We start from the raw sequence: 12,500 nt of genomic DNA, 5'->3' as shown, positions 1-12,500 counted from the left end.
GGCTGGGTTGGGTTAGGTTGGATTTAGCCTTGTTGGATTCTGGGTTGGGCTAGACTGAATGTAGTTAGACTGGATTGTGATGGATTGGATTAGGATACATCATATTAGGTTGGGTTGGATTGGCATTACTACATCCCTACACTGTAATTATTGCTCAGGCGTCATTATGTGATTCCATTTCGACAATTGCTATGGATTTCAAATGTTCAGATACATATTCGGATGCAATTACGTGGACTGAGAATTTTCGTAGATTCTCATTTCAGTTCGTTGAAAACTATGGCTTTGAATCGATTCCTTTTTATTTTATTTTTTTCTTATACCAGTATCTTTGATGAAATTGGAACTCCTGCGATGCTGGTTAGAGGAGATGAAATAGGATCCGTGGGTCTTGAGGCTGGGTTGGTGGGTCTTCCGCCAACCCTGATTAAACTTTCAGAGTAATCTAAAACCTTTGATCAGAACTCCCCCTTCTCCACCCCCACCAGCCTCCTCACCTTGACCCTACATAAATTTGGGAAAAGGGTTGATAATGATGTTGATTGATGATGCTGGTGGTGGTGGTAGTATTGATGATGATGATGATGTGTAATCTGAAAGCGAGTAGTGATCAAGAGAGGAAAACGAGGAGGGAAAGAGTGGGAAAGTTCAGGATTAATTAGACAGTGGTGGTAGGGACGGTAAATGAGAGGAGAGATAGCTTAATGAGAGAGAGAGAGAGACAGAGAGAGAGAGAGGGGGGGGGTAAGGGATCTCTTCTAATGGTACCTGAGTGGGAGGTGGGTGGGGGTGATGATGATGATGATTGCCGCATAATAGCAGTGGCATTCGCTAAGCACTCTGTTTCTCACTCAAGCTCAAGGATTAGTTACAGAAGCTGCCGGTAGGAGAGAGAGAGAGAGAGAGAGTGGAGGGGGAGAGTTGATGGTGGAGAGAGATTGTAAGTTGGAGAAGTGAAGGGTAGTGGATGGCAGGGGTGGAGGTATAGGAAGGGTTATTGATACAGGGACTGGATGATAGAGAGGGAGAGAGAGAGAGAGAGAGAGAGAGAGAGAGAGAGAGAGAGGTTGGGTGGTGGAGATAGAGGGCAAGGGTGGATGGTGAGAGGTAGGGTGATGAAGGAAAAGGGGTGGGAGGGGTGCGGAGAGAGAAAAAGTGAGTGGTGAAGGAAAGGAAGGGATAATAATGGAGGGAACCCATAATGATGCAGGCGATGGTGGTGGTGGTAGTGATGATGATGATGATGGACATTGCGCTTGAAATATGATGAAGGTGTAATGATACGCGTGTTAAAGTAGAGTTCCCCGCAAAATATGTATGGATTTTTTTTGGAGGGGTTCATTTTCTATCAGTCTGTCTGTCTATCAGTCTATTTACATGCCTGTCTAAGTATATATCTGTTTTTATATTTGTCAGTCTAACATTTGACCGCATCCTGTTTCTCTGTCTCGCGAAGATCAGTTCATATTCTGTGTGTGTGTGTGTGTGTGTGTGTGTGTGTGTGTGTGTGTGTGTGTGTGTGTGTGATCTGAACCATTGTATCCCTGCCCTGCTGACATTTCGCCCCGTGTTCAGGGTCTCAGAATTTCTCCATCTTGAATTATTGAAACCATCCCACCTGGAGCCTTCCTACATGACTGAGCCTGGTGGAAGAGACGTGCTATGGTGAAGAGGTAATAGTTAGAGTGGTGTGGGCAAGGATAAATAGAAAGATAGGAGAAAGCATATGTTTTCTTCATTTCCATCGTCATCATCATCATCATTCATTTTCGCTATCATTATCATCTTCATTATCATCATTATCATCAGTCATTTTTGGTTTCATGATCAACTTTATCATCCTCATCGTCAGTCATTTTCGCCGTCATTATCATCATCATCATCATCATCATCATCACTCGTTTTCGCTATCATCATCATCATCTCCCCACCATACATGTTGCGAGGACAGTACAGTAGTGTATATCTACTTTAAACAAATCAAAGGCTTTTACGAATCAGTCCTTCCAGCATAAAACAAAGGCTTCCGGACCTGAATTATAAATAGTCCTAAACTCAGCTGTGTGTGTGTGTGTGTGTGTGTGTGTGTGTGTGTGTGTGTGTGTGTGTGTGTGTGTGTGTGTGGCATCTTCCAGCAAGGTAATATTAGATACTGGTTCTTCTCTCTCTCTCTCTCTCTCTCTCTCTCTCTTTAACCACAGGGAACCATCTTCTGTCCTGTCATTCTTTTCCTCCCTTTCCATTCCATCATTCCTTTCGTCCTCTCCTTTCCCTCATTCTCCTTCCTCTGTTTCATTCTTCCTTTTCTCTTCCTCTCTCTTCTTCTCTTTCCCTCGCTTCGTTTCCCATCCTAGACCTCTTTTCATCCTCTTTCTCCTCTTTTTTCCATGTTTCTTTCGTCTATTTTTACTTTTGTGTTTCCATCATCCAAGTTCAACATCTCCATCCTTTCATCCTACCCACTGTCTCCCTCCCCTTCATCTTTTCTCCCCACTTTTTTCCTGTCCCCTTCCCTCTACTTTTTCCTCCCTTCCAGCCTATTCTTCCTTCTCTTCCATCCCATCCTTCCTTCTTTCCCAACCCTCCTTCTTTCCCAACCCTCCTTCTTTCCCAACCCTCCTCTTTTCTCTCATTTTCCCTCCCCCTTCTCCTTCCCCTATCTCCCTGCTCTTCTCTCCGCTTCCTTCCCATCCATCTTAGTTCTCCCATGCTATTCAACTCTCTTCTTACATTTCGCCTTCCATCGAAGTTTTAACACCTCTGTCATTTACACCTCTCCTTTCTCTTCCTCTCCCCTCTTCCCTTCCACCTTTCTTCTCCTCTCCCATTTTCCCTTCCACCTTTCTTTTCCTCTCCCATCTTCCCCTCCACCTTCCTTCTCCACACCTCAGTTTTCCTCTCCCCTCTCCCTTCCTCTCACCTCATCTCCCTTCCTGTCCTCTCATCTCCCATCCTCTTCTCTCCCCTCTTTACTTTTTATGCCCACTTTCCAGGTTATAACATCGTCTCTCTCCCCTTCACACCTCACCGTTCCCCTCTCCCTTTCTCTCTCCTCCCTTCCCCTCCCCCTTGTCTCTCTCCTCACCATCCTCCTCTACTTTACTGTCTCCTCTCCTCCATGTTTTAATACCTCTGCGTTTTTCCCTTTCCTCTCCTCTCCCCTCCCTTCCTCTCCCCTCCCATCTCCTCCCTCTGTCCCCTCCCACTGCGCTTCCCTTCCCCTCCCCTTCCATCTCCCTCCTCTCTCCCCTTCTCCTTCCTCCGTTCTTCTCTCCCCTTCGCCTTCCTCCGTTCTTCTCTCCCCTTCGCCTTCCTCCGTTCTTCTCTCCCCTTCGCCTTCCTCCGTTCTTCTCTCCCCTCTTTACTCTTTTTCTTCTGTTCCTCGTTTTAACACCGCCTCTCCCCTTCACACCTCAGTGCTCTTACCCTGCATTACACTTTCTTTTCCTCTCGCCCTCGCTCTCACTTTACTCTTTTCTCGCTCTCCCTCTTTCTTCTCTCTTTCCTTCGTCCGTCATTATCCCCCCTCTCCTTTCTTTCCTGGGATTGCGTTTTCCCTCTTTCCCTCCTAATTCTTTCTTTTCCTCTCGTCTGGTCTCTTCTCCCTTCCTCTCCTTAATCCACCCTCTTCTCATGTCATCTCCTCTCCCGTCTCTCTCCAACTCTCCTCTCCTCTCCTCTCCTCTCGTCTGCTCTCCTCTTCTCCCTTCCTTTCCTTAATTCACCCTCTTCTCATGTCATCTCCTCTCCCGTCTCTCTCCAACTCTCCTCTCCTCTCGTCTGCTCTCCTCTTCTCCCTTCCTTTCCTTAATTCACCCTCTTCTCATGTCATCTCCTCTCCCGTCTCTCTCCAACTCTCCTCTCCTCTCCCGTCTCTCTCCAACTCTCCTCTCCTCTCCTCTTCACTTCATATTCTTTCATCCCCTTTTCTACTTTCTCTTCCTTCATTCCTATCCCCTTCGTCTCCTATTTCCTATCCCTTCCTCCTCTTTTTCTCTCCCCTTCTCCTTCTCCTCTTCCCTATCCCCTCTTCCTCTTCTCTTCCTCCCCTCACCCTCGCCATCTTCCTCGCCTTTCCTCGCCATCTTCGTTATTAATTGTTTTCTTTTGTTTCCTTCGTCGCTATTATTTTTGCCCTGCCTTTGTTTTAGCTTGGAAATGGCAACTCTTATTTCTTTGCTTGTATAATTTCCTGTTGTGGTATTTTTAGTCTTCTTCTGCCGTCCTTCGAGTTATGTTCCTTCCTTCTTTGCATAATATTTCTTCTTTCCTTCATTCCTTCATTCATTCTTTTCCTTCCTTTTCTTGATTTCTTTCCTTCTTCCCTCTCTTCCTTCCCTGTTTTTCGTTTCCTTTATTGTTCCTTCCCTCCTTCCTTTCGATCCTTCTTTCCTTCCTTCCTCTCTCCCTTCCTTCCTTCCGAGTTGACTTCATCCAGTTTACGTACCATTCTCCTTATCCTTTCTTCTTCGCTCTGGGAGAGTGAGAGGTGTGATAGGTAATAGGTGAACATCAGAGAGAGAGAGAGAGAGAGAGAGAGATGTTATGAAAGGTGATAAGTCTGAGGGGGTGAGTTGGGAAAGAGAGAAAGCATGTGTGTGTGTGTGTGTGTGTGTGTGTGTGTGTGTGTGTGTGTGTGTCTGTGTGTGTGTGTGCGTTTTAACGAACTGATACAAAGGGTAATACAGAGGGATGGTAATGGCAGTAGGAAGGAGAGAACACGGGGAGGGAAGTGAGGTGACGGGATAAGGTCAATTGGAAACACACACACACACACACACACACACACACACACACACACACACACACACACACACACACACACACACACACACACACACACACACACACACACACACACACACACACACACACACACACACACACAAAGTAAAAATAAATCGGATAAATGTTAACAAAGAGACAAAATTAGAAAGCACATACGAGACGAAAATTGTGTGTGTGTGTGTGTGTGTGTGTGTGTGTGTATTGTGTATTGTGTAGGGGTAGGACGTAAAGGTGGATATCAAGTGGCTCGCTCGTGACCCATTCTCCCTTTCTTTACGACACGCAGGGAACACGTGGGCAATCTCTCTCCCATCTCAGGGGATTTAGACCCCCATAGCCTGCAAGGACTGAGGAGGGTAGGGGGATTACAAAGGGGGCCTCTCAGGATTACAGGGAGTGGTAGGGGGATTACAGAGGATGGTAGTGGTGATTACAGGGAGTGCTATGGATGATTATTGAGAGTGGTGGTGGTAATTAACACTCTCATTGTAGGGGTAACTCTAGTGATATTTTATTTCTTCGTACCCAAGAGGGGGTGAAACTTGGGAGCCTCATTTTTCTAAGACGGTTCGTGTGGCTCCCTCTTCGCTGAATAAAATCGTCTGGCGTCAGCAGGAATAAAAAAAAAAAAAACATGAGTTGTCCCGACCGTGAGAGGGTAAAGAGTGGATTGATAGTAGTGATAATAACCCTTCCAGAACCAGTACTCTCCCTTCCAGCCAGCCCCAGACGGTTTTGTTCAGATGAGATACGGTCGTAGGAGTCTGAGTGGTAATATGCAGGACTGGCGCTGGTTGTAAGTAGAGGGATTGTTAGTGCTTAATTAGAGGGAGAACGAGAGATAATTAAAGGGGGCGTTACTGGTGCTGTAATTAGAGAGAGAGAGAGAGAGAGAGACTTAGAAAATTTGCACAAACACAGCAAGAAGGGAGAACAAGGATAGATGTGTGTGTGTGTGTGTGTGTGTGTGTGTGTGTGTGTGTGTGAGAGAGAGAGAGAGAGAGAGAGAGAGTGGCCATGTGTATTCATTGCTTGTCGCGTCTCCAGCCAAGTCCTTATGCGCTCCTTCTGGCCTTACAACCCACACTGGTCCTGCATCCTGTAAGGGGCTCTGGTGGTGTGGTGTGTGGTCGTGGTTTTATGTGTGGTGGTGTGGTATTGGTGTGGTGTGGTGTGGTGTGTGATCGTGGTTTTATGTGTGGCATTGGTGTGGTGTGGTGTGTGGTCGTGGTTTTATGTGTGGTGGTGTGGTATGGTGTGGTGTGTGGTTGGGGTTTTATGTGTGGTGGTGGTGGTGTGGTGTTGTGCTGATGTAGTGTGTGGTGTTGGTGGTGTAGTATGGTCCATTTGCGATTTGCCTCTGTGTATGTGCTGCGGTGTGGTGTTGTGGCGTCACTGTGGAGCTGTAATACTGTGGTGTGGTGGTATGTGCATTGAGATGGTGGTGATGGGTAATGAGGATTGTAGTGACGGTAGTAATGAGTGGTACGTGGTAACGTTAACTGCAGACCCCGTTTTTTTCCCCTCTTTTCCCCTGTTTTTCTCCTCTTTCTTTTTCTTCGTTTCCTCTCTTTTTCCTCTTTTCTCTTTTTGCATTTCTATATTTCTCGTTATCTTTATAGCTATATGTCTTTTTTTTACCAACAGAATTTCTCCTCCCTCCTTCCTTCTTTCCTTTCTTCCTTCGCTCCCTCCCTCCCTTCCTCCTTCACCAAACTAACATCCTGTACTGAAATTTATTAATGTTACAAACTTATTACAAACTAAATAACAAAATTGCTTACCAGATTACTCGCAAATTGCCACAAGGGGAAAGAACAGCAGTGGGAAGGGTAGAAAGGGGAGGGGACGATTTATGGAGAAAAAAGGGAAATAAAAGGAAGAGGAGGAAGAGGGAACAGAGAGAGAGAGAGAGAGAGAGAGAGAGTGTGTAGGGGGAAGAATAGGGAAAAGAAGGACAGTTTGGAAGGACTGAATAGACTGGGTCCCAGAAGCCAGTGACTAAAATGAAAAGGGTGAAGGTGGACGAGTTTAGACGAGAGAGAGAGAGAGAGAGAGAGAGAGAGAGAGAGAGTCAGAAAGTTAGAGACCAAAAAGAGAGAGAGGTGGAGTTCGTGGGTAAACAAATCTGAAAGTAAAATGGAACAGGGGAGGTGGAGAATTTGAGATAGATAGATAGATAGAGAGAGAGAGAGAGAGGAGAATAGGAAGAAAATAGAGATTTGAATAGTACTACACACACACACACACACACACACACACACACACACACACACACACACACACACACACACACACACACACACACACACACACACACACACACACACACGAAAAATAGAGAGAGAGAGAGAGAGAGGGGGGGGGTGATGAGGATGGACCAGATAACGAGTGGGCTGGAAAGTTAGACAAGCCAAAAAGAAAAGGATGGGGGGGGGGAGAGAGAGAGAGAGAGAGAGAATGGTAAAAAGAACTAGAGAGCGGGGAGGATAAAAATTACTGGAGAGAGAGAAGCCGAGAACAAAATAGTGAAAAAAAAAAAGAGAGAGAGATAATTAGGAAGGACTGAAAAAGAGAGAGAAAAAAGAAAGTGGGTTGGGAAGTTAGAGAGAGGGAGAAAAGAAAAGGAACTCTCTCTCCCTGGCTTTTTATTTTCCTTCCCTCTGACCTATCCGCATCGCTGCCTCTGTGCTCCCTTTACAATTTCTGCCTTACTTCTTGCCTTTCATATTTCTTTCTTTTTTCCTTCCTTATTCTCTTTTTTCCCTTTTTTCTTTCTTCCTTCCTTGCGCCCTTCCTTATTCCCTTTCTCCCTTTTTTCTTTCTTTTCTTTCTTCCTTGCGCCCTTCCTTATTCTCTTTTTCTTTCTTTCCATCATTTCTTCCTTCTTGCTCACCTGTTCTTCCATTCTTGCTAATTTCTTCCGTTTTCCTGCCTTCATTCCTTCCCTCCATCCTCTATATTTTTTCTTCTTTCCTTTGTACCGTGTTTCTCTTACCTTCTTCTTTCCTTCCAGTCTTCCTTCCTTCCTTCCTCCATTCATCCATTTTTAATCACATTTTCCTTCGTGCCTGTTTCTCCCTTCCTTCCTTCTTCCCCCTTCTCTTTCACTCTCAGTATCATCTCTATTGTATTTTTCATCTTTTATGTCTGTAATCTTCTCCTTTAAACTTTTGTCTCTTTCTTTAACTCTCTCTCATTCTCCAAACTTTATCTTTCATCCCTTATCATCCTAACTCTATCTCAGTTCACTCGTCATCCCTCACTCCCTCTTTCCAACACCTGTCGTCATTTTTCATTATCTTTCAGCTCGCTTGTTCGTGTCCAAAGTTCGGTCATTTCCTTCTTTTATCTCTCTCTCTCTCTCTCTCTCTCTCTCTCTCTCTCTCTCTCTCTCTCTCTCCTCCTCCTCCTCCTCCTCCTCCTCCTCCTCCTCCTCTCGTCATACTTAACACTTTCTCTCCCTTTCTCTCCGTTCAAATTTTCTCCACTCTGCTTCATTGTTTCGTACCCCCAACTCTCTCTCTCTCTCTCTCTCTCTCTCTCTCTCTCTCTCTCTCTCTTTTTTTATAATTTCCTCTCCGATTTCCTTCTCGATTCTCTCCATCTTCGCTTCACACACATCTTCTCTCATTTTCCTTCTTCGTATTCCTCACTTCCTCCACCAATTACTTCATTTCTCCCTTATCCTTCCATTAAGGTGCAATAATGAAAATAAATCGCTTAGGGAAAGGTGTTAGGGAGCTTCATTAACCGACGAGAATACACACTTAAAGGCATTAAGGAGATAATATTTTCTTTCTCCTTCGTACTTATATTGCCTGTTTACTTGAAAATTTTCACCTCGGCAGACTTTCCTATCTCACTGACTCCCTTCCTGTTTATCTCTTCCCTTCCTTCCCCTCCTTCCCTTCATCTTTTCCCCCTGTTTTCCTTCTTCTCTTTCCCTTCTTCCCTTCCGTTTTTCTCCTTCCCTTCCGTTTTTCTCTTTCCCTTCCTTCCATAGTTTTTCTCCTTCCTTCCTTAGTTTCCCTCCTTTCCTTCCTTCCTCTCCTTCATTCATCTTTTCACCCTTTTTCCCTCAGTTTGTTACTTACAATCTCTCTTCTTTCCCTGTTTTTTTTTCTTCCCTTCCACTTTTCCCACTTTCTTCAGTTTCTCTTCCTTCCTTTCATCTCTTTCCCTTTTTCCTTTAGTTTCTCTCCATCCCTTCCTTCTTTCCTACCCCCTTTTTCTTTCTTCTCCTTCCCTTCTTTCCATTCGTCCTCTCCTGCATATTCTTCTCTGCAGCCTCTATCTTCTCTTCCTTCCTGTTTTTCCCTAGCTTCCTCTATTGCCTCATCTCTCTACTTCTTTCTTTCCTTCATTGTATTTTCCCATTTTTCCCCTTTCATCTTAGTCTGCATTTTTTTTTTCGCCCACTTCTTTTCTATTCCCCTTTACTCTTTGTCACTCTTCCTCAATTCTCGTACCTCTCCTCCTCTTCCTTTCTTCTCCATCTTTTCTTCCCCTTCTTCTCTCATACTGTCCTGCCCCTTCTTCCCCTCCCTGCCTCCTGTTTCCCTTTCTTCTCCCTTTCTTTAGCTCATTGCCTCTGCCTCTTCCCTTCCTTCTTCTCTTTTCATTTCCCTTTCGCTTTCTCACTATGTCCTTTCTCACTCTCACCATCTTTTCATTTTCCTTCCCATCATTCTCATTTTCCTTTCTTTTCTTTTCGTACTTCCTTCGTTCCCTCGCTCCATCCTCTTTATTTCCTTTTCACCATCTTCACCTCTTTCCTCCTCCTCTTTCTCTCTTCCTTCCAGCGTCTCTTTCCTCCTCTTTCCCCCCCTCTCACCTCCCTCTTTTCTCTTTTTCCCTTTCCTTTCATGTCCTCCATCTCCTCCCTTCTCCCTGTTTTCTCCTCTCTTCCCTTTCTACCTTGTTCCATGTCCTCTCTCCCAGTTCCCCTTCCCTTCTTCCAGTTCCCCTTCCCTTCTCTTTCTCATTCTTTTCCCTCTTTCCTCGTCGTCTTCCCTTCTCTGTTTCCCTCCTTCTCTCCCCCCCTTCCTCCCACTCCTTCCCTTCCCCTCTTCCTCTCCTTCCCTTTTCCCTCTCTCTTCTTCCCTCCCTTCCGTCCTTCCGTCTCCCCCTCCCTCCCTTCCGTCCTTCCTTCTCTCCCTCCCTCCCTCCCTCCCCCTTCCTCCCTCTCCTCCCTTTCCCCCTTCTCATCCCCTTCCCCTCTCCCTGCCTGCCTTTTTCTTTTCCTCTCCTCTCCTCTCCCTCCGCCTGCCAGCACTGGGGCACCTCCGTAATGAACAAGAATCTCTCACGCCAACTTATTACACTCCCTGTATTACCAGCCTTCAACTCTCTCTCTCTCTCTCTCTCTCTCTCTCTCTCTCTCTCTCTCACACACACACACACACACACACACACACACACACACACACACACATCTCGCTTCCTTTGTGTGTGTGTGTGTGTGTGTGTATCTTATAGTTTTAATTCTTCCCATACCTTCCTCCTCCTTGTCGCCTCTGTGTATGTATGTATGTACAGTACATGTATGTACAGTATTTATATGTGTATGTATGTTTATGTATGTATGTATGTTTATGTACAGTATGTATGTATGTGGTCTCCCTTAGTAATTCTGCGTATCGTCACGAAATTATTTATCTCACTATTTAACTTCTTTATTAAGCTGCTTGCTTCCAATTTCCCTATTTAGTTATTTCATGCATCCTGATGGTTCGGTGGTAGTGTGTTGATCTCTCGATTTGCGTAGCCTTTGCCCTGAGTGTGGGGTTTGCAACGCGAGGCAGATGTGGTGGATGCTGGTGGTAGTATGTCCCTCCATGTACTTGTTTTTGCTGCACCTGGAGTTTTTGCGTCGTCGTCGTTAGCGTCATCGTCATCATCATCATCATCATCATCATCATCATCATCATTATCATCATCACCATATTCATATTCATCCTTCTCATCCTCATTCTAATTCTGTTCTCCTCCTCCTCCTCCTCCTCCTCCTCCTCATCATCATCATCATCATCATCATCATCATCATCATCATCATCATCATCATCACCGTTACCTTATTTCTCACTTTAAAAAAAAAATCCAGAGGGCATAGGGGTTTCGTCAACTGAATATAATCGTCTGTGGGTAGACAAAGCATCTAAGTGTGGCCATGTCGCCTTGAGATTTAAATGACACCCGCGGTTAAGGGGTTGGAGTGGCCGGGATACAGGAAAATGGAAAACATTAGAGGGGTAAGGGAAGTGACACGTACATTCATTTCCCCCAATTCTTAAGCTTTCAAAAATGACACATAAAATCTCACATGATAGCAGGTAAAAATGGAAGAAAAAATTAAAAAGGAAAATCTGGATGAGGCTGTGGAAAAAGGAAAATTAGAGAGTGGTAAAGGAAACGACCGATACGTTCATTTCCCCTCATTTTTAAGGGAAAAGTCTCACATTATAGCAAGTAAAAATAGAAAGAAAAATAAAGTTAGATGAGGTTGTGGCCGCCTGGGAAATGAGTGTGATATTAGCGAGGTGAGGGGAAGTTTAAGCCAATATATCAAAATAATAACTTGACCTCATTACCTCCACGCTCCCTGCACTGCTCCAAGGCTCAGGGTGGGGGGATGGGGAGAGAGGGGGTTGGAGAGGGAAGAGGGAGAGGAGGAGGGCGATGCTGGGAGAGAGGGGGAGGGAGGGTAGAGGGATGATGTTGGAAGGGAGAAGAGGAGACGGAGAATACTTCTGAAGAGGGTGAAAGGGAGGAGAATAATACTTGGGGAGAGGAGGGAGGAGAAAAAAGGAGTAATGTTGGGAGGAAGAAGAGGAGAAGGGGGATGCTGGAGTAGAGGAGGGAAGGAGAGAAGAGGGGTGGTGTTGGAGGGAAGGAGGGGTGGAGGGGGTGGTGTTGTAGGAGAATGAGGATGTAGGGAGAGAGAGGGAAGAAAGAGACCTGTAGGAAAAGAGAGAGGGAGGGAGGGATGGAGGTGCTGGGGAAGCTAGGATAGGAGGGGTGATGTTAAAGGGGCTGCAGGGAAAGATGGTGGGATGTGAAGGATGCTGGGGGAGGGTTGGATGATACTGGGAGGGAAAGGGGGATGTGATGTTAGAGGGAGGGGCATAGAGGGGTGACTGAAGGGATAGGGACTGGGGGATAGATAGATGGACGAATGTGGAGGGGGAAAGGGACTAATGCTGGAGAGGGAGGTGAAGGGGGAGAGTGGTACAGGGTAGAGAAACGGGAGTGATTATTGAGCAAGAAGTGGGGAGGATGTTCGGAGAGAGAGAGAGAGAGAGAGAGAGAGAGAGAGAGAGAGGGAGAGGGGAGGAAAGCCCCTGAAGAATAAACTTTATTAGAAAGAAAGGGAGGAGGAGAGAATACAGGAGGAGAGAGCAGGACAAAAAATGGAGGGTGGTTAGAGATGTAAATAAAAAGAGATAACAAGGGGTTGGAGTTGTTAAGAAAAAATAGGGGGAAAGGGGGAAATAAACTTTAACGAGGATTAGATCTAGAAAAAAAAAATATTATCACTGGCCATCAACCCTTCTTTTTATCCAACATAGACAGGGGGAGGGAAGGAGGAAGTGGAGAAGGAAGAGGGAGGAGGAGAGGAGAGGGAAAAGAGGAGGAGAGGTGAGTGGGCAGGGAAGAACCAGAGGAGAGGATGGTAGAAGAGGGAAGAGGGGGATTTGAGAAACTGGGAG

The sequence above is a fragment of the Coenobita brevimanus genome, chromosome 68, assembly GCF_032717465.1.
Source record: "Coenobita brevimanus isolate Jiangsu-jjx chromosome 68, ASM3271746v2, whole genome shotgun sequence".
Lineage (NCBI taxonomy): Eukaryota > Metazoa > Arthropoda > Malacostraca > Decapoda > Coenobitidae > Coenobita > Coenobita brevimanus.
Note: the sequence above shows the minus strand (reverse complement) of the source record.